Source organism: Ixodes scapularis, unplaced genomic scaffold, assembly GCF_016920785.2.
Source record: "Ixodes scapularis isolate PalLabHiFi unplaced genomic scaffold, ASM1692078v2 PGA_scaffold9__187_contigs__length_104089568, whole genome shotgun sequence".
NCBI classification, from domain to species: Eukaryota; Metazoa; Arthropoda; class Arachnida; order Ixodida; family Ixodidae; genus Ixodes; species Ixodes scapularis.
Window position 1 is genome coordinate 102,295,123 of NW_024609884.1, and position 5,094 is coordinate 102,300,216.

Sequence of the window (5,094 nt, forward strand, 5' to 3'; positions counted from 1 at the left end):
CACATGTTTTCCTCCTGCTTGGATTTTGTAGCGGAATTGCTGAGTCATTCACCGGAGGGCGCTACAGGGAAATGTGATGACGGAAGAGTTCAGGATTGTTGAGTCATCTGCCAGGAGGGAAAATGCACTGTCACGATGGCGTCACAGATATGTCGTCCGTCGTCGTGGCATTAGTGACGAGAAATGCATTATCGCGTGTTTTCCCTGGAGGGTCATGCGACCAGCATCACGTGATATTTGAATCGCTGCGCGTTAATGTCTTACTGAAAAATTCTTTCTCCTAGTTGGTTTCGAACTCAGAGAGTCGGGATTGAAGCACGAGTTCTGCATGCTATGTGAAGATCGCATCTCATATTCTCGATTTCGCGCGTGCACAGTTTAAATCCGGGCTTTAGGCGTATGAGTTGACACCTCGGTTCATAAATGGCGCACGTCTTTTTTGCTAAGCGTCTTTGTTGTTAACGCATGAGCGACATCTTGCAGCGTGGGTCTGACCTTGCGCCATCTGTTGCTGAAAAGTTAAATTGTGCGTGCTCCTAAGGTGTGTCCATCTGTATTTTCGCGCGTGCGCAATGGGTCTGACTTGTCGAATCCGTTTGTAGATGGCGCCCACCTGAATCCCTTGGCTGGCGTGAACTTTACCCATTATCACGCGACATCTCTCGATAATGTTAGCGGCAGCTTTGTAGATGTTGACAACTCTCGCGCTCACGTCATCTCTCGCTAATTTTAGCTGTCTGCTGTACCGAGCAATGTGAGAAATGGACCGGAGCATGGTCGCATCCATACGGACCAAAGACGAGACAGATATGGTGTTTCACTTTTTTTATTTTCATTCGCTCTAAAAAAACACGCACACATATAAATACAAATACGGCATTTCAATTTACTCTACGCGACAAAGAAACCACTGGAAACACTTTACGCAAAAGTGTACAACACAAGCAGTGAGGCAAAAAAACTTGTCGAATAGCAATGCAAAAAATATTTACAAGGTAAGGCTGTAAATGAGGAGACAGATGCTCGCTTACGAAAACGCTTTTATGGCCAAAAGGAAACGTCGTAATCCCGTCGCTGCAAATGTATCGCTTCTTGTCGAACGGATTCAGAGCAATCTTTTCGACCGAGATGCTTTTGTTCTCGTTAAGTTTTCGAGCAATCAAGTGCCGCGTCAGTCTATGCAAAGTTTTCGTCTCTAGAGCGTGCTTGTACAGCTCGTAGGTCAACTTGCGAGACTCCGATTTCTTTACTCCCTTGGCTCCTACGCAACATGTATTGCTGCTTGTTTTGAAGCTGTATAGCTTTGGTTTCAAGCAACAAAAAGCCACTAAGTCGGTAGTCGGATATTCGTTTTTTAACACGCCGAGCTTCACTTCGTTTTCGGTTGAAAATAGCTTTTGACTCTCTGGATATCCAGATCTATCCAAGCATGCGTCTCGGAGTTGGAGCATTTTGTCCTCTACGTCTGATCCATGAAGGTGTAGGAAGAAGGAGTCCGTGTCGCAGTAAAGAGTCCTCGCAGAGGGGATCGCACGACGAAGTTGATTATAAAAGAAGTCGTACATTACTATTTTTGATATCAAGAATTGAGAACCCTGCGTAGAGTGGTTGTTTGAGTTTGATCACTCTCCGAGCAAACTGGAAAATTACGACCTGCGAGCTAAGTGCTCGAAATTGCGTCAAGTTCGGCTTCTGAAGCATTTTCAGTATGTCGTCCTCTTTAACGCAGAGTTTAATCTGTCCATGTTTACGAGCATTCTCGATCGTTTTGCCATATATGCTGTTCATGAACAGTTTGGAAAGATTCTTCTGGAAGGAGTTGGTTGCTTGCCTTCCCAGCTGGTGGTTAAAATCAATAAACTCCTTCAAAAATGCTCGCTGCGAGAATTTGAGGACTCGGTGAATTTTGGTGACTTCTAGTCCTAATTGGGTGTACAGTTTCAAAATCCGGTAATGCAAAACGTATTTCGTTTTGTCGTGAAGTGTGAGCAACAGCTTCTTAGTTGATTCCTCATTGGGCATTTCAAACTTGTCAATCAGACTTTTTTGATAGTCGGATAACCAATCGTAGGGAACGCTTTGCTTCACCGGGGCCAAGGGAAAGTCAGAATGAGTATCATGCAAGTCATGAGGATACCTGAGGTCCACCTCCAGAATGTAGCCCGTCGGAGCGTCATCTGGAACGTCATCGATTTTCAGGCAGACAATCTCGTCTTTCGTCATCCACTCAAAGTCCGACACTGACAGGACTTCTCTCATTGTCGCCGCATACAGGCCGTTGAAGTCCAAGTCCAAAATCTGAGACGGTTCGTGCTGCGGGTTAAACGTATCCGTTCCAGGAACCTTTGCGACAGCATGGCGGGTCGTGCATTGGGTAATCCCTCCGCGAATACCCTGCTCTATCATGAGATATGTGTCAGGATCGTCAATTAGCTGCAGTCTTACTTTCGACTGTTTCAGCGCACACGACAAGCTTAGGGACGGTAACGATACGAAATGTAGAGCCTCAATTTCGTACGTCTCCAGCGTCCATCGTCTAAAGTTTTGGAAAACATCGGCCAGTAGGAGGCAGTCCGTCTTTAGGTACAGGTCGCTGTATTCTCCAAGGTTCTTCAAACCAAAGGTATTGAAAACGACCTGTGCATGTTCGTAGTCCTCTTCACACACCCCGCTCCCAGTCAACTTGTTAAAAAAGGCCTCTCGTGGCGGGAGGCTTTGACCCTCGTAACTCTCAAAGCTTGTAATAAAATTATAACAAAACACTCCTTTGCGGGCAAGGAGGTCGACATACTCGGGAAAGGACCGCCGAAGGCAACAAAAATGCTCTGTTCCCTTAGAGTGGAGCTTTTGCACGAGCGTCTCCAGGCTTGCATTAAGAAATGCGAGACTGTCAATAAAGCGAAGGTTGCCTATCTCTAACAATTTAAAATTCTGGCACGAGCTTCCGAGTACGTTAATATCCTTGGACTCGAACAAATTAAGCTTGCCTAGAAAGAAGCTGAGGTCGTAGGAATGGTTATGCGCTATGAGTGGAACGGTATGTTTGTTGATTCGATGGTTTAGGTTACACTGGGAGCAAAGCGCCCGCCTATACTCTCCCGTCATATGGTCGTGGTCGCGAGGTTTCATTTTCTTGCTAAAGCTTTCGTTGCAAATGCCACAGCGAGAAGAGTCCGCGTGGGAAGCCTCGTTTTCTTGAGTCATTTCAAGAGGCACTTCACTCGACCTAATCAATCGGGGTATTTCCTGCGCTAGAAAGTTGAGAATCAAAATGAATCTTTCTACACAGTCGGGTCCGCGATAGAGGTATTCCTCAACAATAGACGAATCTTTTGAGCGGATGACGAGAGGACAGAAAGAGCTGGGGACGTGATTCTCGTAAACATCGCCCGTCGACTGAGTCGGTTCCAGAATCGCTTCAAATTCGTGAACGCAATAAAAGGGGAACTCTTCCATGACATGCGTGCTCCGAAAGTACAGTTCGTCACCTTTGTTTGGGAAGACGGTTTTGCCTGGCTTTTTGTCCCTGCACATTGAGAGATGATCAGACAGGGCTTCTTGTCTCTGAAACCCGGTCAGACACCTCTTACAACGAAAGCGTAGGCTTTTGGCATTCGAAAAAAGTCTCGCAAAGTTTGTAATGCCCACAAAATGGTTCTCAACAAGGAGAAGATCGACATGCTGCTCCAACTCGTCATCAACTACCTTCAGTGGGTAGACAAAGTTTTTCTCGCTGTCATAACCAAACCCGTTAACTGAAACACAATTTTTTCGCTCAAAGACCTCCACGTCCTGTGGGAAGGTTACAGGGAACGTTTTCGGAAACACATATTTGCACATATGTTCACGATAGGAGGATGCTCTTCCTCTGTAAGCCCTGTTCGCAGGATGCAAAACGGCGAGCACCGCAAACACAAAACACATGTCCTGTTCAGATTCGTGAAGACGCTCAGTGACACTGACAAGGCATTGCTTTGAGGCAAGTTGCTTCGGTAGAGCAAAATGTCCGCAACCAACGGTGGGGGGAAGGAATCGGCCCAAATTAATAGTACAAACTTTGATCCTGACAAGAAAGAATCCCGAGCCTTGTTCCTGATAATGCTCCAACCGGGCAGCTATTTCAGTGGAGACTCGCTGAGTTGAACTATTGATATTACCGTCCACAAATGCGGTTTGGACCTATGAAAAAAGTGCACAGTCACATCAATGTCGTCGTCAGGAAGGAGACGTCCGAGCTCAACAGTGAGTGTCACAAAAAAACGCAGAGGCAGACCAAAATATCTGAGCACGTTTGACATCTGCTCTGCACGATGACTAAAAAAGGTGACCACGTCGTACGCCTCTGTGTTTCTTTCGTGTAAGTGTAACTCGTACTGAGCCACATAATTACGAAGAGCGCACACTTTCGTAAAAGGGAATGCATGGCGAGGGAGTCACATTGTGAACCAACGCTAAGTGAACTTGTAGCGAGTCTGCGCTGGAATAATGCTGTCGATCGTCGGGAGAGCACAAGTGACAAGTAACCATGATGGGGATGAGATGGCTGGACGATATTCGTAGACATCCGACGATTAGGTGACGAGGGGGCTAGATGATCCGAGTCGTCTAGGTATCGGTGACCTTTTCAGAGATATAGAAAGAAAAAATCCTATTAGCGAGGAGAACGGTAGACTTTTAGACTGCTCACCTTGCTGTGCAAGAAGTGTGTGGTGGCGGACCCAGGAGATTTTTCTCCCTTTCGATGACCAAATGCTGAAAAAATATCTTATTAGCAAGGAAAACGCGAGGCTTTTAGTCCGCTCACCTTGTAGCGCGAAGATCAGGAGGAAAAAGAACGATGCGCGAGTTGGGTAGTCTGAGTGCGAAGCGGTTTTATTGAGTCACAAAGCTGGAGTACGCCCAGGGAGTCATATGCCGTGCAATCGCAGTAAACGGTGAAGTCGCAATGTTTAACGCAGATTTTCCTCTAAGCAATTGCTGATAGGATGCGCACGTCCGACGACGAGACTGCCATTAAGCAACTAAAACGAGACACTGGTTGCAAAGAAGCAAAAACCCGTCAAACCGCTTCAAGGTCACTCTTCGAGATAGACC

At 46.4% G+C, this 5,094-nt stretch overlaps 1 pseudogene; it reads right to left on the minus strand.

Moving 5' to 3' along the window:
* Window positions 1–442: 442 nt before the first annotated feature.
* LOC115330043 lies at window positions 443–2,298 on the minus strand (annotated as a pseudogene).
* Between the last annotated feature and the right edge of the window lie 2,796 nt (window positions 2,299–5,094).